The sequence below is a fragment of the Macrotis lagotis genome, chromosome 5 (assembly GCF_037893015.1).
Source record: "Macrotis lagotis isolate mMagLag1 chromosome 5, bilby.v1.9.chrom.fasta, whole genome shotgun sequence".
In the NCBI taxonomy this organism is placed as follows: Eukaryota; Metazoa; Chordata; class Mammalia; order Peramelemorphia; family Peramelidae; genus Macrotis; species Macrotis lagotis.
The window spans coordinates 218,739,223-218,753,186 of record NC_133662.1 but is presented as its reverse complement, the minus strand read 5'-3'; the positions used below and the strand labels follow the sequence as shown (position 1 = coordinate 218,753,186).

Genomic DNA, 13,964 nt, shown 5'->3' with positions numbered 1-13,964 from the left:
CTAGCTGTGTGGCCTTGGGCAAGCCACTTAACCCCATTGCCTTGCAAAAAGAAGAAAGATAAATACAATCTTTATTTGGACATGGAAGCAGTCATGCACCTTGTTTATAGTTTATGATACTTATGTAAGTCTCAGATTTAACATGATGCAGCTTTGTTCTATGCCCCTATAACTGTCCAGACTAGGGAACATTCCTAGGAGACAGGACCACATGGTAGGACCTTGCATTGCTAAAAACAGGAACAGATAGGAGCTAGCTTGCAGCATGGAAAGGGCAATGATGAACAGCAAGTGGATAGCAGGAGAAGTGGACTAGGATATTTGGGAACCGATAAGCAAACTTGCACTATACACATAGATTTGTGTGTGGACTTGACCCTGCAGCCTTCCACCACCAAGGCTGTACATTAAAAAAGATATTTTATCTCTCCAAACCTCCTTAGTATTCTTTTAGACTCTCTGAATAAAGAACCTAGAAAGCAACGAAGATGGGATTTGTTTGAAACATCTTGCTCCCCTCAATTAGATAGGACTTACAGGATTTGTGTTTGACTTACAGGTACATTGAGGGATCCTGGACACTTTTTGGAATGATCTTAACAATTAAGGAGTCTTGACTAAAGTTTCTTTTTTTAAAAAAAAATTTATTTATTTAAGGCAATGGAGTTAAGGGACTTGCCCACATTCACACAGCTAGGCAATTATTAAGTGTCTGAGACTGAATTTGAACTCAGGTCCTCCTGACTCCAGGGCAGGTGCTCTATCTACTGCACCACCTAGCTGCCCCTTGACTAAAATTTCTTGTGAATTCTAAAAGTAGATTTCAGGTATTCAATTGGTCTTACAAGAAACCCTTTCAAGGGCCCTGTTTTGGACAGACACTGATCTAGGAGATGGGGATATGAAGATTAAAAAAATGAAATAATTCTTGATCTGAAGGAGCTTACATTTTTGGAGGGCAATGACATATATAAACTGAACTTGAACAAACAGATATGAGAAGATACCCCCAATCCACCTCTTCACTGAAGGTGGAAAGTCTACAGGTGTTACATGTTGCATTTATTTTTAGAATTTTCTGATGTATTGATCAGCTGAACTGATTTTTTTTCTCTAAAAATACTATTTGTGACATAGAATCTCCATAAAAGGAGAGGATGGGAATGGATATTTGAGATAACAACATGGATAACTTATTTAAAATTTTTTTTCTAAAAATATATAAATTCAAACCTCCTTCTTCTACAGTCACCAAATAAAACTCAGGAAAACATTACATGAAGGTTCTCAGAGTTAAAAGTGTATTCATTCAGTTTCTATTCAGAAGTATGAGACAAAGTATAAGTTTCAAAAAGGCAAATACTTCAACTCCCTTTAGAGGCAGCAGATATTTGCTAAGTATGAGACCCTTGCTAAGTTATTTAATGTTTGCTTTTACTCATTGATTCATCTTGACCAGAAAGCTCCTAAATAGCAATATTGGATTGATGAAAATGATGAAGAAATTCAGAAGATACTAAGCAAAAAACAAGAACTCTCTATATAGTTTATTTATCAAGAGGATAGTTCATCTATCTCTAAAAAGGCCCCATTTAACTTCATCAAAAGTAAAGTGCTAATGAAGCTTTTAGAGATGCAGAATTCTTGATTCAGTAAGAAAGCTGATGAAATTCAGTTTTAAACTTATAGTAACAATCCAAAACACTTTTATGTTGCCCTGAAGGCTATGAACCAAAGAACTATGGTGCATCTCAACTGTCAATTCTGATGGAGCCACACTGATTAGTGAAAAGGACACGATCCAGGAGAAATTAACTGATCACTTTTTCTTTTCTTTTTTTTAAACATAATTTACTTATTTATTTTCATATTACTATAATAGTCTTATTGTAGAAGTAACATAATCCCCCCTCCAAAAAAAAAGAGATAGAAAAATCTCAAGAAAAATAAAGTGAGAGAAAAAAAGTGTACTTCAGTCTATGTTCAGATACCATCAACTCTGTCTCTGGGATGAATTGCATTCTTTATCATAAGTCCATCAGAGAAATAGCTTCAAGAGTTTCTCCCCATGGTTGCTATTGCTAGCTGTATTTCCCTCCATCCTATTCCTCTCCAGTCCCATTTATTCTATTCTCTCTTTCCTTTCACCCTGTCCCTCCTCAAAAGTGTGCTGTATCTGACTACCCTCTCCCATGATATTCCCTCTCTTCTAATGCCTACATTCTCCCTCCCCCATCCCCTTTCTCCCATCCTTTTCCTCTCCTATTTTCCTCTAGGGTAAGATAAATTTCTATACCCTATTGAGTGGGTATGTTATTAATTCTCTGAGCCACTTCCAATGAGAATGAAGGCTCACTCATTCACCCTCACCTTCCCCACTTCCACTCCACTGAAAAAGCTTTTCCTTGCCTCTTTTACAAGCCTCTTATGGGTTGAACACTTTCATAGTGTTCCCCAAAGATTGTCACCAACAATACTGAAACCATTGATTGTAAAGTTTATCAATTCCTCTCTAGACAAATTTGCAAATGAAAAAGAGTTTTCGACTGGAGCTGACTGGAATTTTCCAAATTATGTGATAAAAGGAGGTAATTCATTGTCCATCTTTATAAACACAAAAGAAGTAGGTTGTCTTGTGACAATCAGAGAGGAGTATCTCTTTATTATTGCTGGCCACAGTCCTCTTTAATAGACTGCTCTTTCATCTGGGAGATGGTCATCTACTTGAGAGACAGTGTGGCTTCAGAAAGGCCAATGAATGGTCAATATGTTGTTTACTGCCTAACAACTCCAGGAGAAATGCAAGGAGCAGAACAAAGGTCTGTACCCAACATTCATTGCTCTCATCAAAGCCTTTGATACTGTCAGTCATGAGAACTTGGGGAAGATTGTGGCAAAATTTGGTTGCTTGGAGAAATTTATCAATATTGTGTATGAGGCTTGCTTACATGGGTTCTGGATAGTGGACAATATTCTTGGGCTTTCTCAGTCACCAATGGAGTGAAGTAGGACTATGTGCTTGCTTCCATGCTTTTTAATATGATGTTTTCAGTGATAATATTAGATACCTTCAACAAAGATCAAAATAGTATCAAGGTTACTGCACCAAAGTAAATTATTTAACATGAAAAGGTTACAAGTCAAGACTAAAGTGGAGGGAGAATTGAGGTGTGACTTTTATTTGCAGATGATTGTGCACTAAATGCAGCCTCTGAGACTGAGATACAACAGAGAATAGATCAATTCTGAGCAACTTGTGATAATTTTGACCCCAAAAACACCAAGTAAAACAGAGGTTCTCCTCCAGCTAACACCCCACAATCCATATGTGGAACCATCAATTAAAGCAAATGGAGAAATTTTGAATGCTATGGATAAGTTCACTTAACTTGGCAGTATACTTTCTAGGATATCCACATAGATGATGAAGTTGATGCACATATTGTCAGAGCTAACTCAGTGATTGGGAGGTTCCAAAGGAAAATGTGATCCTAAAGAACTATATGACATGTTTAAAAATTCCTTATCATTGCTTTTCGAGTCATTTTGGTAATACGTTGCCCCCCAAATCCATATCATGAATTCTGCCCTCTCTTCAAAAAACCCACAAGAACTATGTGAAACTTATGTGGGGGTTTATAAAGCTCATTTGCTCTCAATATCTTCTCTGATGTATATTTAAAAAGTTGAAAAAGAGTAAAAGCTAAGAGAAGGTTGCTAGGTGGTGCAGTGGGGGGACCTGGAGTAAAAAAGACTCATCTTTCTAAGTTCAAATTCAACCTCAGACACTTTTTATTAGCTGTCTGACCCTGGACAATTAACTTGACCCTGTTTACCTCAGTTTCCTCATTTGTAAAATGAGCTGGAGAATGAAATGGCAAATGACTCCAAAATCCTTGCCAAATTCAGTGCCAAAACCTTGACCCCAGTGGGTCAAGAAGAGTCAGACATGACTGAACCACAACAAAAGCTAAGAGGAGAAATCAATCATCAGCCTTTATCCTTTGGGGTCACTTTGTTGACTTCATTATGTATATCTCCCAGCAATGTCGACAACAACACAAAACTAATTTTTGTACTGTATCTTGGCCTGCTCAAAAGTGTATCTCTCCATTAAATGGCATCGAATGTTTTTCAATATTGACTTGTAAACTCCTAGAGAACAAGAGTTGTGTCTAATCATTTTTGTATCCTCCTCAGTGTTTGGCTCAAACCTTTGAACAAAATGGGGACTCAATTAATATGGAATAGAATTTGATAATACTTTTAAAGGATAAGTAATAGACTTCAATGTTACATTCATAGGGTTATATCAGTGATTCTGCTACTTATCTGTAAGCTTAGGTCAGTTTATCTTTGGCTTCATTTTCCTAAAAATGGGAGAGGGGGGAATTGAATGAGTTGATCTTTCAATTCAATTTATTTCAAGAAACATTTATTACGTATCTTCTATATATGGAGACACTGTGCTAAAAGTTTTAAGGTCCCTTCTCACTCAAAATCGGTATTAAGGCTAGATTGTGAGCTCCTTGTGGGAAGGAACAATCTTTTGCCTCTTTTATAATAAATAACAGAGTAGTTAAATAGTACACAGTAGACATTTTATCTGTGCTTTATTGACTGGCTGATTTATTAAGGATACAGACAAAATGGAAGTAGAAAGAATGATGAAGTATCAACCCTGATCAAATGAGGAAAAATCCACCACAACTTGGCAATCTAGTAAATCTAAAAAGAAAAACCTCAGAGAGCTCACACAGATTATCAAAACCACAGTTGACTCCAAAAATAAAATAAAACAAAATAAAACCAAAGAGCTAACAGTGGTTACAAGCAAAAGGCTTTCTTTATTCCATTGGAGAAGGGAAACTAGACACACATGTGCTAGGTTCCCTTCCAGTATTATTGTGGATAAATGTGGACAAATTGTGACACTTATATCAATAAAGGGGCAACAGCAACAAGACAATTTTGACTCATAGCAGGACCTCATGACCAGAACACAGGTACTATAGTTGCTTGCCCAAGCTCAGAGACCCCTTGGTGCTCATATGAAATATTTCTGGGATTTTACTGTGACTGAGATCATCCAGAGGGTGAGTGCAAAGGATAATTGTTATACCAAGCTCAAGTAGCTTTACTGGACCTTGGCTTTGAGAAACAGGATGTCTCCTAATAGTAAAAAGAGAGGGGTGGACTTGGCATAGGGATCCTGAGGAAATAAAAGAGAGCTCTTTAATAACAAAATCCAAACTTGGCTCCAGAAAAAGATGTGAGAAAAGGGCATCTCCTTCCTTTCCTTGCAGAAGTGGAGTGACACCAACCCCCTGAATGGTCTTTAGACAGGCCCCTCCTATCTGGAGGGCATTTTTTCAGGCTGTCCTTCATGTCTGGAATGCTCTCCCTCCTCACCTCCACCTCCTGGCTTCTCTGATTTCCTTCTAGCCCCAGGTAAAATTTCACCCTCTTCCAAAAAGCCTTTCCGGATCTCCTTTATTTCTAGTGTCTTCTCTTTGTTGATCCAATTTATTCTATGCCTTGTTTGTACACAATTGTTTGCTTATTGTCTCACCCATCAGACTGTGAGCTCCTTGAGAACAAGGATGCCATTTGCCTTTTCTCAGTGCTTATCCTAGTGTCTGGCACATGGTAATAGCTTGATAGATGTTTATTGAGTGATCATCTGACTACATGACTGTTAAATATGGTCCCTATATTAATTACCTCTACTGAGCTGTCTTTTCCTCCTTCCCTGTTCTTTTAAAATGCTCAATCCAAGGCACGGCTTTATGGATTGGAATATATTTAGAAATAAATTTGTTGAAACAAAAAGGTATCAATAAAATAAGATAATTTTCAGGGTATAGGCATCACATTAATAAAAACAGTGCTGTAAGAGACTCATTTTCTACAGAAATTGTAAAGACAGAGATCTAGAGATTAATGTGGCATCTTTTAATAAGAACAAAAAAAATCTTTGTGAATTTGTGTTCAGTTCCATCCTGTAAAAGCTATTGTTCTCTAATGCTATCTAGTATTCTGTGATGAATCACAGTTCCAGCACCATAAGATGAAGCATTGGTGGTGAGAAGCAGCAGTTTGTGTTATGGCACAGAGTCAGAAGTCAATAACTGTTTGACATTCTAGAAAGCATTCTCATACTGGCAAGCCCACTTTTCAGGAGGGAATGAAATGGCTAAGTAATGAAAGTGTTTTTTGAACAAGAAAAACATGGTAGAAGTGGAGTAGGTCCTAAGCTTTAAGCTCTTACCTTGCATTTGGAAAGGTGCATTCCTTATTAGACACCCTGCCTATGCTCATCTCAGAAGGCAGTAAGAAAATCAGTACATGAAAAAAAAAAAGAAAAAATCAGTACAAAACACTTCCCTAAAATGGGTGTACTCAGTTCTCTTGCAAGCATTCAGGCTAACAAAAACATCAAACATAAGGCAGGCTTTATTTTTTTTTTAATTTTTATATTTTAATTTAAAGTTTTGAGTTCCAAATTCTATCCTCCCTCCCTTGTTCCCCTCCCCCCTCCCTGAGACAGTAAGCAACCAGATGGAGATTATAAATGTGTAATTAGAAAACATTTCCATCTTAGTCATTTTGTATAAGAAGACTCAAATAAAAGAAAAAAATGAAAGTGAAAAATAACATGGTTCAATCTGAATTCAGACAACAGCATTTCTTTCTCTGGAGGCAGATCGTATGCTTCATCATTAGTCCTGTGGGGCTGCCTTGGATCATTGGATTGCTAGGAGCCAAAGCATCACAGTTCTTCCTCAAACAATATTGCTTTTACTGTACAATGTTCTCCTGGTTCTGTCCGCTTCACTATGCATCAATTCATGTAAGTTTTTTTTTCTGAAATCATTCTGCTTGTCATTTTTTACAGCAGAATAATATTCCATTACAAATCACCTGCAATAGCTTGTTTAGTCATTCCCCAATTGTTGAGCATCCCTTAGATTTCCAATTTGTAGCCACCACAAAAAGAGCGGCTATATTTTTGTATAAATAGGTCTTTTCCCCTTTTTTGGATGTCTTTGGGAAATAAACCTAGAAGTGATATTTGCTGGATCCAAGAGAATATGCAGTTTTATAGCTCCTTGAGAATAGCTCCAAATTGTTCGCTAGATTGACTACATCAGTTCACAACTTCAACAACAGTGCTTTAGTGTCTCAATTTTCCCACATTCACTCCAACATCTAACATTTTTCTTTTTTTGTAATATTAACCACTCTGAGAGGTGTGAGGTGGTACCTCAGAGTTGTTTTCATTTTTTATTTCTCTAATCAATATTGATTTTTTTTAGATTTTTGCAAGGCAAATAGGGTTAAGTGGCTTGCCCAAGGCCACACAGCTAGGTAATTATTAAGTATCTGAGGTTGGATTTGAACTCAAGTACTCCTGACTCCAGGGCCGGTGCTCTATCCACTGCACCACCTAGCCACCCCTGATCAATATTGATTTGAAGCATTTTTCATATTACTATTAATAGCTAATTTCTTTGTGTGAAGAGGCAGGCTTTTTGAACATAGAGATGGATATAGAACAAAATCCACAGCTATTTTCCCTATTTAAAAAAAAAAACCAGGGGCGGCTAGGTGGTGCAGTGGATAGGGTACAGACCCTAGAGTCAAGAGGACCTGAGTTCAAATTCAGCCTCAGACACTTAATACTATGACCCTGTCAAAAACCAAAAAACCAACCAAACAAAAAAGACAAAACTGTCATCTCCTCTCTGATTTGCATCCATCTTCTCACATAGTCCTCCAGATTTATAATACAACCCTATGGGCACAGCTACATTGCTGCAAAAATTCAAACTTTCCTGAAGATTTAATCATAACTATGAATCCTGCTGTTTTGGACACATTCAGGTATGAGGGATGATAAGTAAAGAACATGAAGAGAATCTTTATTCTTGTCTTTGCAACCTGTGTTACAAGGACAAGAACAAGGATTCTCATATCTTGTGAAGCTATTAGGAGAAAGACAGAGACTCTGAGACTTCATTGTTGGGGAGGACAATTAAGGAGGGAGGCAGATGGGGTTACTATGGTGAAAGCTCATCTACATTGCTAAAAAGTCTAAAGATCCTCCTTTGGCTGGTTTGCCCCTACATCACTCTCAATTAGGTATAATCTTGCTGGGAGAGAGAACAGCCCATCCTTCAGCTAGTCCAGCCCAGGCTCCATCCCTCAAAAGGAGGTGGTAGCAGGAAATTGGGATGACAGTAAGGAAGACTGACAAAGGGATGCCATAGGAGCAGGACCTAAATGGGAGCTAGGGAGAATAGAAAAAGCTAAGTTAGTCAGCAGAGCTAATCTTATCTTATGATGTGGGGTTAGCAAAGGATTGAGACCCAGGGAATAATGGACTGCAGAACGTGGGAAAGTAGAACACCCATGTGTAGTCCTCAGGGACAAAGCTCTAATCACTTCACTCTCATTATAGCTTTCCTGAAGAGTAAAGACCTTTGTTTCACCCTACCTTCTCCAGAGACTTGGACAATTCTTTCAACTTATTACCTTAGGAGGACCTTCCCTGTTAAGGAGAAATTTGTATCATCCAGAGAATGAAACTTTTTGATTCAGGCTTGCTCTGCCACACTGGGGGTCTGCGTGTCAGTCTCTTGACCAGCCCCTCCTTTAGATTTTGTTTTTGAAGTCTGGGAATCCCAGGGCTTGCTCTCTCCCCGCATTACTTCTGCTGTTGCCTCTATCCCTGCCTTCTACTTTTGCCAATGCTTTCTACCAGAGCTGTCATTTTTTTGCTGTCTGCCCTCTTCCTCAGCGGAAGCTTTACAACTCTTTGAGAGGGTGATAAGAGGCCTAACATTCCCCAAGGCTATCTGAAGTTTTTTCTAGCAGGCCTGGGGTCAAATGCCTGTAGGACATAGACTACCTTTCTGATTATAATAATAGCACTGAAAGCTTAAAAAACACTTACACCTGTCATCTCATTTTATCCTTCCCACATCCCTTGTATATCGGTGCTGTTACTATTTCTAATTTACAGATCAGGAACTGAGGGAAAGAGAAATTAAAAGATTTGCCTGGAATCTCACAGCTATTAAATAGCCATTATCGGTCATCTTGACTTTTGTCCTGCCGCTGGACTTCTGTGACTCTGGAGGGGAAGGTGAGGTTGATGACTTTGTGCAGTTCTGCCCCACTTCAATCTAATTCATCCGCAAATCAGAACACCAGTCTCATGATGCCAATGGTCCTCTTTGCGAATGAAAGATCAACAACAGCAAACAATACTAGACTGGAAATGTATGAAGGTCTTCCTGCCTCCAGGTTTAGTGCTTTATCTCCTGAACCACCTGAGCTTTTCTTTGAGCTCCTACAGTCCCATCACAAAATGTCCCCGATGGGCAGGGGTGGGGGAACCTCTTGGTCAAGCAAAAGTTAGACTGTGGGTGATTTGGTTCCATTCATCTTAATCTTTCTTCTGCCTTCAGACAGTAGGATTCCCCCTCTCTCTAAACCCACATGCTCCACTTGCTGGATCTGGTAAAAACCTTCCCATACCCTTTTCATTTGCTTTTCTGTTCCCAGTCATCTAACTCCTTAGTTAGATCATGCAAACAACCACAAGTCTTGAGAAACTAGGAAATACCAGAGGGAGAAGAAGCAAAGTGGATAAAACAATCTATATTGTTGGTCAGGAAGGAGTGGTCAGGGAGAAATACTATGATTTGAAAAGTTCCTGGTATAGTTAATTTAATAAATAATAGGGCAGTAGTAATGGCAGTATCTATTTACTTAGTTCCCAAAATTGTAAGGAGGAGAGGGGGCAGAGGATATAAGAGAGACTAATAAAAAGACCATGGTATTTACATAATGTGACTCACTATATATAGGCAACCCATAGGGCTGAAGTATGTGAGACACTCACTATACCAATTGGGAGTGGATGGGAGGTAGAGTAGAAAGCCTGAGGTGGCAGGGGGCGGGTAACAGTTGAAAGGGTTAACTTCTCCACATCATAATCTCTGTGTTAAAAAAGAGGCATCCCAGCCTGATGGCAAAGATTCATGTACAAATTATAGTTTGGACATTACTGAAGTATGATATTACAAATTTGCTAGAAATCAGGCTCCATGAAGTGAAAGAAAAATCTAGAGACAACAAATTCCCAAACGAAAAGTATTTAGCTCAGGAGATCTCTTTTGCATGATAATTACTTGGATATCTGCAAGAGCATCATCTTCCATCAGTTGTTGGTAAGCTTGAGTGAGATGGAGTTTTGCAAAAAAATTCCAACCTGCTCATTCAATTTAATGAGATTTAGCAAATACATATAAGTGCCTATTCAGTGGAAAGCACAGTCCCAAGCCCTAGGGACAATCAAATAGATCTGTGATTTCTTTAATTTAGGAATTTCCTCCAGTGCTGTAGGGACAATCCATCCATGCCTACTCATTTTCTGGGTCTCTTGTCCCTGCCCTCCTATCAGTTCACCACTGAAGGTCCATTCAACATATGAGAGGATGCTCTCTCCATGTTAGTCAATTTTCTCTTCCTATCACAGAATTTCATGATGATGGTTTTTGTTCTTTTTTTTCAGAGTTCCTCATTATATCTAGTATCTATATCTATCTATATGATATGGATAGATATAGATAAAACTTTAGAATTTACAAAGTACTATCGTCATATGATCCTCACAACAAACCCGTGATAGACTTGGTTCTATCCTTCCCATATTAGAGATGGAAAAAGTTGAGATTTAGAGAGGTTGAGTAATTATTTGGGGATCAAATAGTCAGTTTATGAGAAAGAATTGCAACCCAGTTCTGCCTGAGGCCAAACCCCACACTCTATTCACTAGACCAAACTGAAACAAGCAAAGAATGACAAAATGAATTAGGTAAATTTGAAGCTGGAAAGGATCAGCAACACAGGGATCTGGAGCACATAGAGGAGCTGTCACTTGGACTGAGAGCCTTATGCAAGATCAGTAATAGAAAAGGCAGAGATGAGGAGGGAGCACATTCTGAGCAGGATTGTGACTGCTCGGTAAGAGGCAATGTGTCAACTTCAGAGAACAGCTAATAGTCCAGTTTGACCAGAACTTAGATTATGGAAAGGAGGAGAAGAAGGATCTCACTGATTTTCACTAATTTAGGGAATTCCCTCTCCCAATGTAGGTTGAAAGTACTTTATCTAGCACACCTGAACTTTTCTTTGAGCTCCAACAGTCCCATCACAAAATGTTCCAAGAGGCAGGTGTGGCAAGGACCTCTTGATCAACCAAAAGTTAGATTGTGAGTGATTTGGTTTCATTCATCTTAGTCTCTCTCCTGAGTTCAGGTAGTAGGGTTCCCTCCTCACTCTAAAACCACATGCTCCACTTGTTAGATCTGACAAAAACCACTGATAATTACCTGAAACAGTGGTGTCAAACTCAAATATCTTGCCACTGGACCCAGGTGACTTCAGAGGAGAAAGTGAGCCTGGTGACTTTGCACAGCCTTGTCTCACTTAAATCCAATTCACTTGCAATTCATGCCATCACCTTCTTTATGTCATGGTCCTGTTCAAGAATAAAGGACAAATGACAAATTCAAATGGAAATGGGTTCACTAAACCAAAACTAAAGCTCCCTTGGGTCACACATTGACTTAGAAAACCACATATTAACATTATCTATGTTCTATTGCACTATGATTTTGTGAAATATAATTAAAATACATTTTAATTTGTTTCCAGACACACCAGGACTGGTGTTTGATACCTCCAAACTGAGAAGCTGAGTGACAAGAGAATCTGACTTTCCCATCATCAAACAGGTCTTTTTGTTCCCAAGACTTGGCTTGGAATCATTTATGTAAAGTGAAATATTGGAAATTGGAAAAAAGATGGGAAATCAACAATAGCACCATTTAGTATAAGGCTTTCGATGCAAAAGTAATAAAGAATCAAAGATTTTTTTGAAAAGGGGACTGACTTGGTCTGAACCTGAATCTTAGGATGGTAATTTGACAGCAGTGCACGTTTAGGCAGCACATATACTAAAATTGGAACGATATAGAGAAGATTAGTATGGCCCCTGAAGGTAATTTGACAGCAAAAGACTGTGGAAGTCATTGACTCCAGTTACTTCTTAAATCTCTTCCCCCATCCTCCCAGAGTGGACCTTCAGTTTTCTCAAGGTCACAATTACCATTCAGCTCAGTGAGAAGAGGATGTTACCCATGGAGTGGAAGGTTGATCCCTGGACACCTTATTTAGCCAGACAATCAAGTTTAACTTTAAGGTTTTCCTTTAGAGCAAAAAATACATTTCTAGTTCTCAAGTTAATTGATTCCATCCTTAGATACAGATGAAATAGCACTGGTTCCCCTTGGTAGGTTCCCATTTCATGGAGTGGAGAAGCCTAGGGAAATCTGTTACCAGCTTCCATATAGAATGGTGCAAATACTCTATATTTCTAGTGATGTGAAATCCTTCTAAAGAGACAGTTTCTCTTTAAGGGAAGCAACTTGCCTTTCCACAATACAGTTTCTTGAAAAACTTCCAGAAATGCTGAGGCGACCAGTATGAGATCTCAACAACTTTAGCAATGGAACATGAAAGAAAATATCAGAGAAAACATCATGCCCTTAAATGAAGGTTGGGTAGGGAAATAGTGCAGACTTCAAATATCAACTCTGCCATTATATATGACTTTGATTTATACATTTTGATTTTCTGAGCCTCAGTTTCCTCACCTTGAAACTGAGAGTGTTGAACTAGATAGTCTTTAAGGTCCTTTCCAGCCCTAACTTATTCTAGTCTATCACACTTATTGGCTGAGTGCCAGGGAGCAAAATCACTTAATATTTCTAAATCTCAGTTTCTGCATGTGTAAAATTATGATAATAATGCCTGAAGAATTTCTCTCATAGGGTTATTATGAGGATCAAATGAGATTATACATAATTTGATTTTATATAAATATTTGATATATTTTTATATTTAACATAGATAAATAAAAACATATTTAAGGCATTCTATAAATGCCAGTAACTATTATGTTTACCAATTACTGATGCATGGTAGCTCTGGAAGGAAGCTTAAATTTTATTCACCTAGTGCAGCCTCCACTTATTTCTATAGATGTCAGGCTAGAACTCAGATTGTTCAACACCTAGGCCAAAGTTCTTCTCACTACCCCTCCATATCTCCTTCTATAAGAACTCCTTCTATAAGACCAAGGGACAGGGTAACCCTCCCTCCTCTTCTTGGGAGGAGCAGATCTGTCATCAACTGTCTACTCTAGAATGTGTAATTTCTCTCTGTTTGTCTTCATTAGAAGCTTACCTTTCATGTCTGTGATGTGAATGATCCTCAAAGACCTTGATCTGCTGTGAGTCAAATTTGGTCCAGTCATGAAGTTCTGGTGGAGAGTTTCCCTATTGGTTGGTTGATTATTGTCCTTCATTATTGAAAAAGACCAAAACATCATCACTATGTTAGAGACAGTTACAGTGTGTCTGACTTTGTTGATCAGACCAATACTCAACCTCAGGGCAGGTACAAATAATAGTCCATGTGAAGAACTGGGGTGAGTTTTCTAAACTACAGAGAGTACAGCTATGAAGGGCTGGCCATGCTGTTTGAATGCCAAACATATACTTGCTGAAAAGATTATTTTATGGAGATCTCACAAAAGGAAAGCATTCACAAGGGGGTCAGAGAAAGCAATACAAGGACATTCTGAAGGTCTCTCTTAAGAACTTTGGTATTGATTATGCAGCATGAGAGACCCTGGCACAGGACTGCCCAGCATGGTGTGCCCTCATCAGAGAGAGAGTACTGTGCTCTATGAGCAAGGCAGAATTGGAATAGTTCAAAGGAAACGTGAAATAGGCTTCTCTGTGAAGTTCATATGAAAGAGGATCCTGGAACATGCTAATGAAGAAAGTGTAGTGCTGAGACAGATGGAAATAACCTTACCAGAC

General features: G+C 38.5%; 1 pseudogene; it reads left to right on the top strand.

Moving 5' to 3' along the window:
- Window positions 1-12,008: 12,008 nt before the first annotated feature.
- On the top strand, window positions 12,009-12,109 carry LOC141490297 (U6 spliceosomal RNA; annotated as a pseudogene).
- Window positions 12,110-13,964: the final 1,855 nt, after the last annotated feature.